The sequence below is a fragment of the Cinclus cinclus genome, chromosome 4 (assembly GCF_963662255.1).
Source record: "Cinclus cinclus chromosome 4, bCinCin1.1, whole genome shotgun sequence".
NCBI classification, from domain to species: domain Eukaryota; kingdom Metazoa; phylum Chordata; class Aves; order Passeriformes; family Cinclidae; genus Cinclus; species Cinclus cinclus.
In genome coordinates this window covers 54,027,158-54,044,626 of record NC_085049.1, presented here as the reverse complement: position 1 = coordinate 54,044,626, position 17,469 = coordinate 54,027,158, and positions in this window count along the sequence as shown.

Here is a 17,469-nt window from a genome sequence, read left to right as displayed (position 1 = left end):
AATTACCATAACATTTGATAAACACAGTATGCCATAAGAGGGTATATCAGCCACTGTTATCAAAAGTTAATTTTCTAGACTAAATATTCATTTGGATCATTAGAGCTATTAAATCCTGTGTCAGGTTTTAAGGAGCTAGCTGTGCCTGAGTGCTAGAAGGAGCCTGAAAAGAATCATATCCTGTCAAGATAAATGATTGAACTGTTCAATGAACTCTTTGACTGGCATTGGTTCCAGTCATGCCAGCTGAAGCTCAATTCCTCTTTGTCTGTGTGGTCTTGTTTTCACCTTGCCTGTGGGGTGAAAGCAGTTTGATGTGACCCCCTTGCAGACAGAGGCATGAGCCTAACCTCTATTTACACCCTGTCATAATGGGGAGCTGGCAAACACTGTTGCTTGCCGCTGCTGTCCTCATTTCCCCTGCTTTTTTTTCTTTTTTCTTTTTTTTTTTTGTCAAATAATTAGAAGTTGTGCATTCTAATAATAATCTAATTAGCATAGTAGGGTTATAACATCTTGTTTATGTTGTCTACTCTATTTTGAACAGAAAGAAGCAAAGAAAATATGCTCTTTTGTATAGCTCAAGTACTGCCTTAGGGACTGCATATGATGTGGAGCAATAAGGTAACTAGATAATGTATGTAGAATTTTTTCCTTTTGAAATTAAAATCTGAGATGTGAGCTAGTTCCATGGTGTATAAAGCCTGAGGCTCACCTTCTGATTTGAAAGTTGGTGTAGGACACTTGATACTTCACCTATTTTTCGGCCTTCAGCAAACCTTCTCCTTACAAGTTGCGTTTGTTGGTAGTGCTGTATGTTTGCACTGACTTGAAACTAATTTATTTTCTATAAACTATTGTTTAGCTATTTATGTTTATGGTCAGACTTTCTGTGTCACTTACTGCCTCCCACCTCCTCCCTCCCTCCCTTTCCCTCCAGTTCCCTGATTGTTTCTTGGGCCAGACTTGGAATGTCAACACAGCCAAGTACCCCAAGATCTCCCTACCCCATGCTCCGACAGTGACTGACCTGGAACACTGGGAATCCCACAGAACTCAGAGGAAACCTGCATGTGCCCTGGGAAATAAAAGGGAGGAAAAAATTCCTGGGGAATCTTCTGGAAAATAATTGTGTGGGTTTCAGGATTTTCAGGTGAAATGAGACACTGCAGGTCCACTGGAATGTATTATTGCATTATCGTGGGGAGGGCCCTGTTTTAATCTACAGTGAATGCCTCCTGACTGTGATTTATCACCATTATGTGTAACAAGTTTGTGACCTACAGCAGTGACTGATAGCTCCCCTAGAATTCACAAAGGGGAAGAAAAGAAGCCTTATTTATAACTACAAAGGAAAGAGGTGATTCTAAAAAGAAAGGGAGGAAGGAAGGAAAAATGCACTGATGAATCTCCTTTGCTTTTTCAGGGATTATTTCTATCTCTACAAGGAGCTAAGTTATAAATAAAACAACAAATATATACCATTCTTTTATGACTACATTTAAGGGAAACAAGATGCATTTAAGGAAAACACGATGCAAATGAAATGGAACAACTTGTGGAGACAGCTAGAAACCTACCGCATAATATATGCAAATATAATGTTAGGTAATAAAAAGAGTCCCTTTGTAAATAATGGAAAAGGAAAATAGAAGATATTTTTAATGTATTCAACCTATATTCAGATTGTTAAATTGTCTTGAATGCAAATCTTAGTCTGAGGAGAGAGAGCAGGACCAAGTTCTGTTCATTCCTCTTGAGCAATAATACTTGTGCCCCTAGCAGAGGGGAGATCTAATGGCATTTGAGTCACAGTGCTGCTGCTACTCTGCAGCAGGTTGAAGAAAGACCCTAAATTTGAGGCTGTGGAGAAGACATTAAATGAAATTGCCTGAAAGGATAACAATCACTGTCCTCTCAGGGTGCTGCTGGAAATGGAGGAGACGTGTGGGAGCAATCCTTGGTAATGCCCAGAGGGAGCCTTAACAACTCCTTCCCCACATGCCTAAACTCTGCCCTCCAGGAGATGGGGAGTGAGTTAGATGATCATGTGTCTGACCACTGAGACCAGCAGAAGGTCTCTCTTCGTATCTATTCTTACAGTGTAACACCTCAGAGAGGAAAACTCATCTCCCTTGTCTTCCTTTGTCTTGTTTTTATTAAACCTGGAAGGTGAAATATGCAAATTAGTCTATGGCTTTTAATCCTGTTTCAGACCTGCTGTCATGTAAGGTAGTAAGTTGTTGCATCCTCTGTAACACTTCTCTTTTTGGATCCAAAGATTGCTTCTGCTACCATGAGTCATTAAGTGAGAGTGAGCTGTGGGAAAGAGGCACTTCTGCTGTGCCAAAGCTGTCCTGTATCACCAGTCCTAAGGGACTCAAACATGCTGTGAGGGACACCTGGAGTCAGCCATAGATGGGTGCATGTGTAACAGAGCTAGTTAGACACCTTCAGAAAATGTTCTTCTTCCCTGTAAGATGATACCTAGTTACAGCAAAGGCTGTTTTCAGGAAAGAGCAAATTCTTGAAACTGCATATTTCAACATCTTCTAGATGAGATTTTTCTTTTTTTTCTTTGGCACACTTGACACTATCAAAATAAACCATTCCAGCTGGACTTCCCCTTTTTTTTATCTCCTTACAGCTACTGATTTGCAAACCTGTTCAGGATTTTGGCTTTTCTGTTCCATTGAGAACAAGGAAGTGTTTGGATGCTCGGATTGGCAGTGGGGAGGAAGGCTGCCCAGAGTGGCTCTCACATGGCATGGTTTGGTTGTAAGGAATCACGCACATCAGCAAAGCAAAGCCTTGCAGTGTGATACTCTGCCTGCCTTCTGGTCCCTGAGTGGGGCTCCAGCCTGGAGCAGTGGCTCATGGCAGAGAAGTTCCATGCTAAAGCCCTTTCCCAGAGCAGCTTTGCATGCACAGCAAAGCCTTTTTACTTGTGTTTTCCTCAGTGGCTCAGGGTTTGTCCCCTACATTGCGATGAGCTTCATGCTTCCAGGGGCTGCTTGGTTTTGGAGTAAGCCATGAACTTAGAGCACCAATTTCATTAATTGCTTTCACGCCAGCATATTTCCATTGTGGCTACCATTATAGTTGTGTAATGTTTCTTCTCTCTCTTCTTTCATGGCTTTCTTTTTCTTGACAGGCTCAGTCAGATTCCTTCATTCACATCTGCTAATGTGAGGGCTGAATAGAATAAATCTGTGCAACGGTGGCTTCAGAAAAGATGGGAGGAGGATGGTGGAGGGAGAGCTGTCTCAAAAAATAATTTATACTAAATAGGTGCAATTTCAAAAAACAATTTCAATTAGTTTGTCTCAAGAAAGATGCTTGTCGTATGAGCATAACAGGGCTCTCAGTCCAAAAGTCTTATCGCCCCCACAACTTAAAAGTTTTTCCTCAACTTTAAAGTCACCCAAACGGAGGAGTATACAATGCCCAGATTACTTTATTTGGCTTTGTCAGGTTTGCCAGGAGAGGAGAATGCTGCCAAGCTCTCCAAGACAAGCTATGCTGGGTGCTTGCCCTTGTGCCAGTGTGAAGACAAAAAAAAATCAGGAGCTTAGAAAAGAAGCTGGTGCAGCACATGGCTCTTTCCCACTCCTCACAAATGATGGCTGTTGTGCTCGTTAACCTCTTCTGGGGCTCAGTCAGTTCATGCTGTGCAGCAGCGGAGAGCTGAATGAAATAAAAGGCTCACAGGACCCATAGAAACACCATAACTCCTTCATTCCCAACACACAGGCGAGGGCCGCCTTCCCCGTGGAATACCAAGTGCCTCTCGTCAAACTCTTAATAAGTCAATCCCGGCTCCATGTGGCGGTGACAGCTCAGATTCCTGCACAGGCATGTGGGGCCGAGCCCAGCTCCTGATTTACCCCACTGGCTTTGGCAAGACACCTCAGGCTCGTGCTTGGCCTCGCTCTGCCCACACGCTCAAATGAGTCTGAGTCTTCTGCAGACATGGGTTCGGCTTAGTTAGACCAGCCCTGTCTCTGTGCAAAGCCTGGACCCGCTCTGACCCTTAGCAGGGATCTAAAAGGAGACACGTAATGAGCTTTTAGCTTATAAGATCATTAAATAACTCCATAACATCTCTCATAAAAAATGTCTTTTTTTTTTTTTCCGAGTGGCTACGGTTCTGATAAATAAAAGAGAATCTCTTCTTTGTGCTTATAAATGAACAAAGGGGACTGTACAGGATGATCTGAGGCCCACAGAAATGAAAGGAAAACCAAAGACTTCAAGGCACTTCAAATGTAGGCTCTTCTAACTAGTAGCCTTTGATTTTAAGGATTTTTATCTCAAACTGCAGAGGACAAAGCTACTGTTTAAAAGGAACTATGAGCAGTTGAAGGGCATGATAAACTCCCATCTGAGTCTCTGTGCTGCAAACAGACTAAGATATGAGCTCTGATATTTAAAACAAAAGGGGAGCAAATTTGAAACAAAGCCTAGAGCTAATTAGGAAGACCTCAGAAAACATACCAAGAAAGAAAAAAGCTGTGGTGATTTGAATGATACAGGGAAAACACATTGTACTATGACTGATTTTTTTTCCTTTAACATTTTTCACCTGAATTTATATATCAAAGAGAATGGTATGCAGGGAAAAAAAAAAAGCAAGAAAATGCCATTGCAGCAAACCATGAAATACATTTAATTGTGTGGTATTAATGTGTTGCCTTGGACCTCAAATTACAGTCATATCCAGTGCTTCTTAGGTGTCAGTGATTGCATGATGAAGAGCTGCTTTCCATGTTCTGGGATTCTTTTGCCTTTTTGGATAAGGAACTATTGCTGGAATCACCCTTTTCTTTTTTTACCCACTTCTGGTCCAAAAAAAACATAGTTTCACTGAATTCTGTGAGCTTTTAGATGAGGCCCCTTCTGTTGAGTCAGTAGATACTTTGTTTTGCTGTCAGAGGCTAAAGTATCTGTTCCCCTGATTCCCTGGTCAAGTTGAGAAAACTTTCTAGGCCCACCATGAGTGAAAAATAACCAGATCAGGAGCTTATATAATAGCAATTTTGAATTTGAAAACTACATTAAAAGTGTTTTTTTTTTTTAATTAATCCTGTATACCTTTAAAGAAATAGCATCCGAAAGTTTATTTATAGCTTGTCTGACTTAATTTGGGGGAGAAGTATGTAATTGAATTTACTTTTGTTTCATTTCAATTTAAATCCATGAATGTCTGTGTGCTAGTCTTGTGCTTGGTATGTAAATACCAGAAAGCAAAGCCTAGTTAAGAGAAGCAACAGCAAAATGGTATGAGGTTTCTTAGGGATGAAAAGTGTGTGGTCTTCATTCAGATTTCAAACTGGTTTGACCCCATGTCATCCTATTGGTTTTAGTTATTGTCCTGATTTATGTTAGCACAGAAAGAGCAGGATTAGATATAAATGTGGTAGTCCATTGTTTAGATCAAGCATGTTTGTTTTCCACAGCAGCATTCAGAGAAGTTGACTAGAATGAAATAATTTAAAATACATTTTTTTTTTAGAAAAAAAATCTAAACCCATCCATATGCTCTTTTTATGCCAAATTTAGAATTAGAGATTGAAACATTTTAAAAGACCCATAGTCCTAGATCATTAGCAGAGCACTCTTAGACATATTTCTGTTCTGTTTTTCAGTAATTAACATACATGAAAAGATTAAGTTTTAAAATGAACTACAGATTTTATCATCTGCTGATGCTTAAACTGTACTTTCAGTGAGATGTAGCCAATGAACTTAAAAATTATTTTAAAAGTACTGTTTTCCTTTTTGTGTGTACCTAACTTACCAGAACATTGCAATGTTACTAAGGTTCACCTGAGTATGCATATACTTATAATGAGAGGCTTTTCAGAAAAGAGAGTAATTGCTTGCAAGCTGAGCATAAAATAAGTGGCTTAACTTGGCTGACTTTTTGAGTTTTAATAGGGTTAGGGAAAAGATGTCTTCACTTATGTACCACCCTACAGAGACTGGGACAAGATAGAGCCTGCTGAATGTAGAATGTGACCCTTATTTAACAGGCTAATATGGCTTAAAATTAGAAAGCAATATGAATAATATATATCACATTTGTGTTCTTAACCTGGGCTGGAGAAACCTGGTGAACCAGCAACAGGGAATGGAGAGCTCCCAGGTGTATGGGGAACTGGATAACAAGAAGATGGAGCACAGCAGCATGTCAGGAATATGTTGGAGCATGAAGGTAGGCATAAAATCCATGGAAAAGAGATTTCTTTAAAAGGCAGGTGGGAATAGATAAATATCAGCTTTAGACTGATTACCAGAAAACATTTCTTCATTGAAAGGCTTGTCTTCTTTGGAAAAGGCTGCCCAGGGAAGTGGAGGAGTCAGCATCCCAGGAGGTATTTTAGAGATGTGTAGATGATGGAGCTTAGAGACATGGTTTAGTGGTGAACTTGGCAGTGCATGGCATTTTTGGACTTGGCATACTTGGCAGTTTATGGTTTGAATTTATGATCCTAAAGGTCTTTTCCAACCTCAATGATTCTGTGACTATATATTGGCTTGAGGTGGTACTTTGTGACCTTCAACTTGTGATGTGGTCTCAATAAACAAAGCGTTGTGGAATCTTCCTCTCAGCATGATGTAAGACAGTGATGAAAGGAAGTTATCTTCTTTGTGTTATCTCTTTCCCATAAAATATAATTGGAGAAATTGAACAGGATACTCTGTCAAAGACATGGCTTGTCAGATAATTGTGCCTCTGTGATTTATACTTCTGTTCCTAATTTTGTGTAAGCTGTTTTAAAATGCCACATCAAATTATGCTGAGAACATAAACATTGTGAAAAGGAGGTGTAGGATTAAGAAACACTGCAATTGAATCACCTTCAGCAATCTCCTGCAGAATATATGTTATCATACAGCTTTTAATTGAAGAATGACACTCAGGTTTACAAAAGAGTCACACTGAAAGGTGAACAGACCATTTTAGAAAAGCTTTTTAAGAACACTTATAATTTTGTTAGGTTTTGCTTCTTTTTTCAATTTTTTTCCCCCTAAAAGATGGGGAATAGAATTTTAATAAATAGGTGAACTAGAAACCATTCTCCTATGGTATTTAATGTGGATAAACTGTGATGCAACAGTGTGAATGGTCCTCTGGACACACAGCAGAGCTGCCTCTCAACCTGCTGCAGTGGTTACTGCTGCCATGTAGCTGTAGCAGTGTGTTCTCAGCATGACAGGAGAAATGATCATTAATCCAGAATATTTGTGAACTTTGGAGCTTGTATTGTGCTTTGTGCTGCTGAAGCCTGGGTGGTTTTAGTGCCTGAAGGAGTACGTTAGCATCAAACTCCGTGGTGACCTGTAAGCACTGCCTGCAGGGTAAAGGCAGCCTCACTGTCAATCACTGAACTTGAACTTCATGTTCACAATGAAGTTCCCTAGAGATGATTCCCTCTCTGGCTTAAGAATTGCATGTACAGAAGGATGGCTTCTAGCTCAGAGTGCCCCTTACTGCAAGAGGAAAATACATGGGTGTTCTAGTATTTTGGAATCCCTTGAGGATGCAGTTTCTTGGGGGGGGCAGGGGTGGGGGGGGAAGGTAGGTGTTACAAAGATCATGTGCCTTAGCATTAGGAATCAGCACAATGTGCCAGAAAGAAAAACAGTGAAGAGAATAGCAAGAAAATAATCAGCCAGTGGTGAAATTCTCCAGAGTATTTGAAGCCTTGAATGAGGCACCATTTTGTGCTTGTGATCAGTGTGGGCTTGTAAAAGAGGGCTACACAAAAACAAAACAAAACAAAAAAACAAACAAACCCCCCCCTCATTATTTCTGTAGGTGATAGCACCATATTCTGGAATGTTTCAGTAGTTTCAGTTAAATCTGGCAGGTCAGACTTGGTGGGAATCTGTGCTGAGGAATGTCACACTGAATCTGTTATAACAAACCAAAATGAAAGATGATGAATTTTTGAGTGAGCTGAGGCTATACCTTTCATCATTGTGAGAGGCAACTAATTTTTGAGGGTTAGTGACTGCATCTCAGAGCTGAACACTTCACAATGTTGAGCAATTCAGAAATAATTACAGTGTAGCTAGACTTTGCCAATTCAAGAATTACCCTTTTGAGGTTGAAATTTATATAAAAGGATCAACAGCTCTCTGATACATGGTTTAGTTGGATTTGAAGTCACAACATCAAGAGAGGTTGAGACTAAAGGCATTAGGAAAGGTAGAGGTTTAATCAGAGCTCCTCCGATTGAAAGAAATTGAAAATACCTACTGAATCTCCTTCCTTGCTGCATGATTCCCAAAACAATGTGGTAAGCAGTGTGTCTTATAAAGAGAGAATTACTGGGTTATGCGTGCTAATTGGGGTTCTGATAGACATTGTCTATTGATTTGTCTATCAGCCTCCTGATTAATATTCATATTTCTCTGTGAAGAAAAGCACTGAAAGATAGCTCCAGTCTTTTTATCCCACTGTCAGCTGGCTGAGCAAAGAGAGGAAACCATTGCTGAGTGCCTGCCTGGCTCCTGGGTGTTTCCATGTTTGAATTTCCTGCTTGTGACAGAATAATGTGATTTTTCTTTTCTTTGCCATGTTTACAAACATTTCCACTATCTGAGGAATCAAGCACAATAATCATCTATGACTGCTTGTGATGAGTTATTAATCTCAGGGCACTCTGACAGAAAGTTGCTCAAGGCATTGTCATGCACAGTAAAAATAGCAAATCCAGCCTACAATTTTTAGAAAACTATGAATTTAAACATAAAGCAATTATTTATGAAGACAAGTATTAGTGTAGTGTTTCCCATCACCAGCTTTGTTTTGATCATTGATGCCAGAGTGCAAAGATGCACTCCTTGCCCTCTTTGGTAACAGAGATTATGAGAGTTTATTTTTAGTAGGAAGAAGTAAAGAAGAAGCATGGAAAAATATGCCCATTCTTTTTTTTAAAATTTTTTTTGTGCTTGTTTTCAGCTGTGCGACTTTAGAGGAACTCTTCCCCTTTAAATAAAAATTTCCCTTGCAGTCAGCTTATTTCTCTACGTGATTTGAAATCTATCTTATGGTGAAGAAAAAGTAAATGGGGTTTTGTTAGTTCTATGGCGTTTGTAGCAATGAAAGGGAGAAAAGTAACCCATGCAATGACCAAACTCAGGATAGGTGCAGGGTACTTTAAAGCAGAATGATACACAAATGAAGAGTAAAGTAGTAAGAAAAACAAGTCAATGGAAGAGATGAGGACTGTGAAATTAAACCCTAGATAAACTGTGCTAAAAAACCAAACCTGTAAGTTCAAATACCTCAGTTATCTTATATTTGTGAAAGATGCAGTGGGAAGTCAGTCATGTTTTCCGTTTTCACTTTGTCTTTCTTGAAAGGGCTACTGTTATTTTTCCCACTGGCATTGATCAATGCAATCGAAGGCTTGTTTCCAAATAAGATTGTTTATCAGAGAATACAAAAATGGAGGTTAGTTAAGGAAGCATTGACATTGTTATGGAGTCTGTGACCATGGGAGGTAGGAGAACATGTTAAAAAGAGGCCATGTTAATAGACTGCAGTTACAAAATAACTCTTATGTATTTAGCTGTCTCAGAGATGCTTTTAACAAGGCATAACATGAAGGGGAACAGCTGTTCTTGCTCTGTACCCAGGAAGAAATGACTGTATGCACAAGTCACTACAACCCATGCCAGGCTTTGGGACTGAAGTTCTGCAATTCAAGAGACTTAGAAAAAGAGCTTCTAGCTTCCTCAACCATGCCCATGCAGCCCTTCAGAACTGGCACATAAACATTTAGACCCCCTGAATGCAATTTCTCCTATGCACTCACCTGCATTTATATTCCTTCTCTGCAAATGGAGGGCAGGTGGTACTTGATCTTAGCTTAAAATGAGGCAGACATCATCCCTTTCTCACTGGGTGTCCATAACTTCTCTTTAGTTCCTGTTCCTCTACCCCACCAGTGACTGTGATTCTTAAAGCCACTGAGAAACATAGAAGTCCTAAATCTCGGGGAAATATCTGAAATTTGTATTTGTTAAAAATGCTTTTGTTGGTTTTGAAATGGGACATAGGCCATACAAGACATGCTTAGATCAGTTCTATCCTTATATCTTCAGAGATTATTTTCACAGGCATTGTAGACCAGCTGGGCTCCATTTACACCTTTTCTCCTAGAGAAAGACAGGAGATGATGTCAAGCGAATCCACAAAGTTCTGGGGCACACTGAGTGTTATGATTTGGTATATTAAAACGTTAATGTTGCAGTCTTATGCATTCTCTCTCTCACACACACACAAGAATACTGAATTTGGTTTATATGTTCTCACCCAAAAGCATGAGTTAGGATATGAGTATTGAAAAAATTGAGGGACTGGCTGACAGTATGAAGCATCATACCCACATAGCAAACACAGTGTATTTGTCAGTTCAAAATAAATCATCTCATTGTCATGTAACAGACAGCATGGAGCATGTTAGTCTACATAAATATCCAATTTGCTTGCTTGTAATGAAAATGCTGTTTTCTGGGAATGTTGCTGCAGTGCTTTTTTTTTTTTTTTTTTTTTACATGCTCTCTTGCTCACATGCACATGTTATATGAAAGGATGCTCTTTTCATAACTGAAAAATATCACTGGAGAATAGGCAGTTTTATTAAAAGTGTGTCTCCTGCTGACAGTTTACATATTTTGACAACCTCTTGGAGAGCAGCAATAATCAACTTGAGGCCATGTTATGTATGGCCTCAGTGATGCATGGCAGGAGCACGGAGACCCAGCTCTGCATTCTGCCCGTACTCACCCCTGGTGTGCTGGAGTGGAATTCCAAGTGCAGCTCTGCATTCATTACCACCTAATTATCTGCCTTAACGTCTTTCAAAGTCATTTTTCCTCATGACTAAACTCAGTCCAAATATTTTCATTTACCTGTGCTGGCAGATTTTCATATATGAAGGAGTTTCACGTCATCTCAGTCTTGAATGCTCGTGGCTCCAGCCAGCGCAGAGGCAGCACTGGCGTGTTAGAATAAAACCACTCAGGGACACAAGGTTGCTCTGCTTTCTGCTTCTCAGCCATAGCTAATTTTGTAAAAAAGGGAATAAATTCCAGTCCCCCCTCTCCATATCCAAGTACAGTTTGAACCTTCACTTGCATAAAATTAATAATATCCCCCCCCCCCTGCCAAAACATTAATTATAGCAAATCCTTGACTACAGAGTAAAGGCAGTAAGAGGGTGACAGCACAGATCTATTACAAGGAACAGTAGGCTGGCTTCCACATGGACAAGCTGTTATCTTTCGAGTGCTTAATTTTTAGAAATAAAGCTGTTAAAAGAAGGCCTTTTTTAATATGTGCTTTATCTATTACTTACAGGTGGATCCTCTGAGTGCAAATGAGAATAAGCACCACTGTGTTTCTGTAGCGTGGTGGGTGGAAAAATGAAATTTTGTTGCATTTAATGGATTTATTAGTGATTTTATAGATAATTGTACGGAACTTTTAAATAACAAACTTCCAAGAAATGGTAGTGGAGGGGATCAAATCAGTTTTGAGAATAAGGATAGCCTATCCCATACAGACTTGTGCATATTGTAGTTGTGATTAGTGGGATTAAAAAAAAAGTGAATTACTGTGACCTGTAGCTTCAGAACTGCTGCGTGTACCATAGTGACATATTTTGGCTTTTAAATGTTGCTCAGTTTACATCTATGTGTGAACACAGTGGACCCATTCTGGTAAATTCCACAGTAGAGCAAGCAAGGGTCTAACCAACATATCATTGATACCTGCTGAAAATCAGCTAAAGATGTAAAATGGCCAAGTATATCCCTGAAACATGCTGTTCAGAGGGTTTGCTTGGAAGCTCTAAATACCCATAGTGGGTGGCACAAGCCAATACTGGAGAGTTTTGAATATGGATAGGAGGAAAATTTCTCCTCTCTAGAGATTGACCACTACAACATGGTATAAAGTATCCATGATCCTCATGTAGTTTAAGGAATTTTTGAAATCTGTCCTGATTCAGGCTCCAATAAATAGAGGAATGAAGGATTTACTGTTGCTAGTCCCTGACTATCCCTAGAGATCTCACTAAAATTTTCTACCTGGCCTTGCATGCATAGAATATGACTTTTGGGAGTGATGGGGGTGAGAGAAAAATGATTACATAAAATGGTGGTATCTATAGGCAATCCCAACTGAAAAGACTTCCTGCAAACATAACCTCCACAAGAAAGGCTTTCTTTTCCTCTGATGGAAAGAAACACCAATTTAGAGATAAACTTTCTGCCCATGGCTTTAGCACAGTCAGGTTGCTCTGATCAAATCAAGTGCTCAGCACAATTTCTTAGATGGAAGAGTCTTACTCTCCATGGCTAGAGAGGTTTAACAAAATACTCTGCCAAAACCTCCCTTCAGGTTTTACCTTATTTTTGATTTGTCCTTCACCTTGGTACTATATCTAAATCTGGGGTGGCTCTCTGCTGTGTCTCAGGGAGATGGGCTGCTCTTTCCAGTCTACACTGCTGAAACTTTCACCCAGGCCTTCACTTGCAGATTAACTTCTGTAACTTCCTGAATACCTGCCCCATCTACTGTACCTTCTAGCTGTTTCTTTTGCATCACACAGATAACAGCACAATCATGCTGGAGGAATTTATCCAAATTTCTCCATACTAAATATCCTGATTTTTTTTCTTATTTTTACTTTGTCTTCTGCAACATCCCTATTTCATGTATTTAGCCTACTTTTCAAAAACACTTTTTGTCCCCTTCATTTTATTCAATGAAGACAAATGATTTATCCATCCCCAGGTACATTTTATCTGCTACTGCTGCAGCTGATTGTTCTAGGTCAGGAACCAAGCTTTTTAATGTTGAAAATACTAGCTGAGAGCAAATGATCATTAATTCATGTGGGTGACAACCTGCACACATCTGGCTGGAGAAACTAAGAAATTTTACTTATGGTACCTGCATGTGTTTCTGTAGACCATTTCAGCCAGCATTTGTCCCTTTTCTTTAAGGTGTACTGCTGTAGGTAATACACACTTTTTGGATCAGTTGTCCTCCTTTTCAGAGATTGTCTGATAATAGTATCTGAGGGAGAACTGGCATCATGTGGGGCCCCAAATTCTAATTTAGTATAAACAATGAAACTTCTGATAAATGTGAATAAGTCTCTACATTTTCAGAAGGAAATGTGGGATAATTCCTGTTTTGTAGCTGGTGCTATCAGCAGGATGTCCTGCTGAGCCTGGTGCCAGGACCAGAGACAACATGTACAAACTGAAGTACGTGAAATTGCATCTGAACACAAGGAGAGGTACTTGCTGTTGTTATTGTTGTTGGGGAGTAACCCAAGGGAGGCTGTGGAGTTTCTGTCTGTGAAGATATTCATCCCCATCCGTACACATTGCTGAGCAAGCTTCTTAAGCAGGAGGCTGGACCAGGTGATCTAAGAAGGTCCCTTCCAGCTTTGATTTGGGAATTCTATGATGACTTATGGTTTAAACAGTGAATCTTTGTTCACTGAGTGTCACTTGCATTCCATACAATGCTGGTTTTCCTCAAAGTGCCAGGGTCTGCTAACTTATTCAGAGAAATGTCCACAGAAATGTTCACTTTGTTCCTCTTCTGCAGGCTAGGTCTTGATGTTCTGAATTCCAAGGTTTAGACTGGAAAAGACGTTCAGGATATCATGCCCTAATAGATGGAGTCATCGAAATGCCTTACTGAATCTGTGCATAAGAGAGCAAAGAAAATACAGAAACCCTTTATTCATATAAACCAGAATGTTTCTTTAGTTTTCTTGTTCTGATGCCTTGCATCTTGAATTGTAGACAATTAATTAATTAATTGAAATAGTCTTTCTGAGAAAAAAATGGGAAAACAATCTAGCACTGGAGATACAAACAATTTCTTCAATAGTTTGGCTAAGGAGCCTGCAAACATTTTACTTCAGACAACAACATGAGATATCTGCTTGACCTTTGTTTTTCAATATTAGTTATCCATATATTGATTTTAATTTTCCTAGAAGTGATTATTTCAATTTCTTTCACATTTATTTGTAATTGATACATCAACCTTTTGTTGGCTTAGAAATATACATTTTCAAATGCAAGCTAAGTCCAAGATTCAAATACTCCATTCTCCTCCTGTGAGGATTGCTCCGAACCATATGGTAGTTAAAAGAATAACAATAATATTCTGAGAAAAAAATGCTCCATCTTTAGGAGTCTGGTTTCTTACTGATTCGTGCAAGCAGTGAGGTCTAATTGTTGCTTATGAATTATTGGTTATAGCTTCGCAAGGCATGACAGTATCCAAATTCAGTTTTTTGTAATGAATGTTGCTTCTAGGTTTTCGTCTGAGAAATCTGCTCCCTGAGGAGTTATTTGTAGAGAGGAAAACTCTAGGGCTGAGAGTTTAACTTGACTTCTCTTGCACTCCTGTTTATAAACTCCTCATCACTGCCTGGACTTCTTATTTGGGGCTGGGAAAAAAAAAAAGGGTTAATGAGAAACTCAGCAGACCACCAAGATTTGTCAACGGTGCTGTCCATTTAAGTGTGACATTGTCCTAAAATACTGGTGTTGACTTGAAAGTGTAACTCCATGTGGATTTTTGTGATTCCAGGAGGGGGAAAAACATCAGCCTGCTTTTGGGAGAAGTGCTTCACAAGTGTGGTTTGAAACCAAATGCCTGAACACAGTGAGCACTGGGGCTGGCTGTGATGCAGCTGTAAAACACAGAGAGCAGGCAGTGCTTTGGAAATGGTGCAGTGAGTAAAGCAGGTGCAAAGTCTTGTGAGAAGATGATGAATGTGCAGGTGAAAACATGCACACATATATTTCCATGAATCTCTGTGTATGGATATATAGCCTCCCTCTCAGTGCAGTTGCATACAGCACAGAACAACGTGCTCAGGCAGGTGGAGCTGAGATGCCCCTGTGGCCAGTGCAGGGAGGAGCAGGAGGTAGCCCCACCCTCACACACCTGCCAAAACCAAGGGTACCACACCTGCAACATTTTATCTCCTGTGGCAGTTTCTGAGGGATTGGTTAAGTGCTTTGATACTGCCCAGTCTGGGGTCCAGGAAGCTGTAATTTATCTGCTTAAGTGGCTGGTGCTTAACATCAAACATGACCAAAATTATAAAAAAATCAAACAGTTTTGGGTCCGATGCACAGACTCAACATCTTTTTTTGTATTCGTTACTGTACAACACCTGAGCATTTTTAGTTTTTTCCCCCCCTTATATTCAACCCATGTAAAGGCCCTGATTTTGTGGTGGTATTAAAATAGTAAAATATTAGTGCTATTTCAATATCTTCTTCCACAGCGAATTTTCTTCTGGGCTCGAGGGAATTTGAGAGCACTGCGTGTTGTTTCCCTTCTGTGACTGGGCAGCGAAGTGCCTGCCTTTGTGGGGACCCCTCGGCTGTCCTTTCTTCCCTGGATGTCCATTGTAGCGGGCTCATTCATGCATCCCTAAATCCAGCGTGTGCAGCAAAACGCTGACTTCCAGGGGCAGGAAGGGCCTTCCGAAACGCTGCGTTTGTTTTATGTCCTCCTCTGGCGATAGCGGAGCCCGCTCGGTTTCCCACCTACCCTGGGCGAGCCTCCCCCGGTGCCTGTCCCACCATGGGGGAGCAGCCCCTGGCTGGGCCCCCGGCCCCCTTAATCCCCCCGCCCGCGTTGCCCGGCCAACAGGCCAGACGAGCAGGTGATGCATTGACAGGGAGCAGATGGTCTCCCGCCGAGGTAAGCGGGGCTCGACAATGAAACCATATTGATCATATTGCTCCTTTTATCTTCTTCGGCTTCAACTTCGGGCCTGGGGTTTCTCCGCTAATAAGGCGCAGCCTCCCCCAGCCCCCGGCTCGGCCCCTGCCCTGTCATCGCGGCCTTCCAGCGCCTGCCTTCATCCTGCCCACCCAGCTCCGGCTCTGTTTCCCCTCCCGCTGAAATCCTGCTGGAAGTAGGGAGGACCAAAGGGTGCCCACCATTTCCCTACTCCCCGTGGTGCTCCAACCTTGTCTCCCTTGTGCCCCGCTCCCTCCTGCCCTCTTTCCCATTTAGCAGAGGGAAGAGGAGACTGTGAGGCCCCTCTGTCCCAGCCTGACCCCACTAAGACACAACATCCCTCACTGAATCATTGGGCACCTCTCTCTTCTTCCTCCTTTTGCCCCCTTAACCTTGTTTATGTCCGTGTGTGTATAAAAGAGGCTGGGGAGGTGACTGATTTGCTCCCACCTGCCCCGTGCAGGACCACTCTCCATTTGCTGTCCTCTCCTCTACTGTGCCTGCGGTCACAACTCCTTCAGTCTGCTCAAACGTGTCGAGATGCGAGCAAAACCTGATGCGTTTCAATCCCTCTCGCTTCCTCCCCTTGACTGCACACCCTTTTTCACCAGACAAACAGCCAGAATCATCCCCAGTCCCTCTTGGTGCTCAGGTGTTGCCCTTTGTCCTTCAGCATGCAGGCATCACGTCCTTCAGCTTCGGCATGAGAAGGAGCCCTGGCACTCTCCTCCTGCTCCATCCATCATGAGCCCCTCTCAGACACTGGTGCACAGATAAACAAGAGAGAGAACCCAGGCCCTCCACCTGCCTCCCCCCTTGCTTCCCTCCCTTTCAGCAGCCTCAGCCCGCTTTCACTGCTGTGTGAAGATGCTAAACACCAAGGGCTCGAACACTGTTAGCCACTATTCACAATTTTAATACTAGCTTCATAGCTGTCACATAAATTCATTGCCGACTGCAGGCTTAGAATAGCAAGAGGCAACTTTAAAATAAAGAAAAAGAAGGCGCATGTAAGGAAAAAAGAAGAAATCCTAAGGGCAGTTTGCTATGGTATCTGCACTTGTTTGCAGGTGTTTTTGGAAACTATAACTACTGTAACTCCACACAGTGTTCTCTAAAATAGCTGTCCCATTGTGTTTTTTTTTTTTAATCTATTATGCCAGCACACACACACTTTTTTTTTTTTTACAGTAGATAAAAATGCCTATAAAGGCTTCACCCGTCTCTATAAGGATAAAGAAAGAAAAAGAAAAGCAAAGAAAGAAGCTTGTGAATGAATGAAAAACAATGCAGGGTCACAAAGCTGTCACAACCAATGTCATAGTGGTGCTACTGGGCAGGCTTACAGAGGACTTCTTGTTCCTTGATTTTTATGGTGATCGGTAGAACGCATGTAGCACTTTGCGAACAGGTTCAGGACAAGTGGCAAAGAAAAGGCTCCTCACAATAAACTCTTTTCTACAGCACTGGGAGCATTATGCCTGAAAACACCTGTAGTTTTCAAAGAAGGAGCTGTAAAAGACACACACACAAAAAAAATATATATATAAATAGCAAGGCAAGACACTGTTTTCAAGTTGCACTGCATGCCACAATTGTGCACGATGGTGTTTTTTAACTCATCTGAGACTGTGGGATTTAAAAAGCCACAG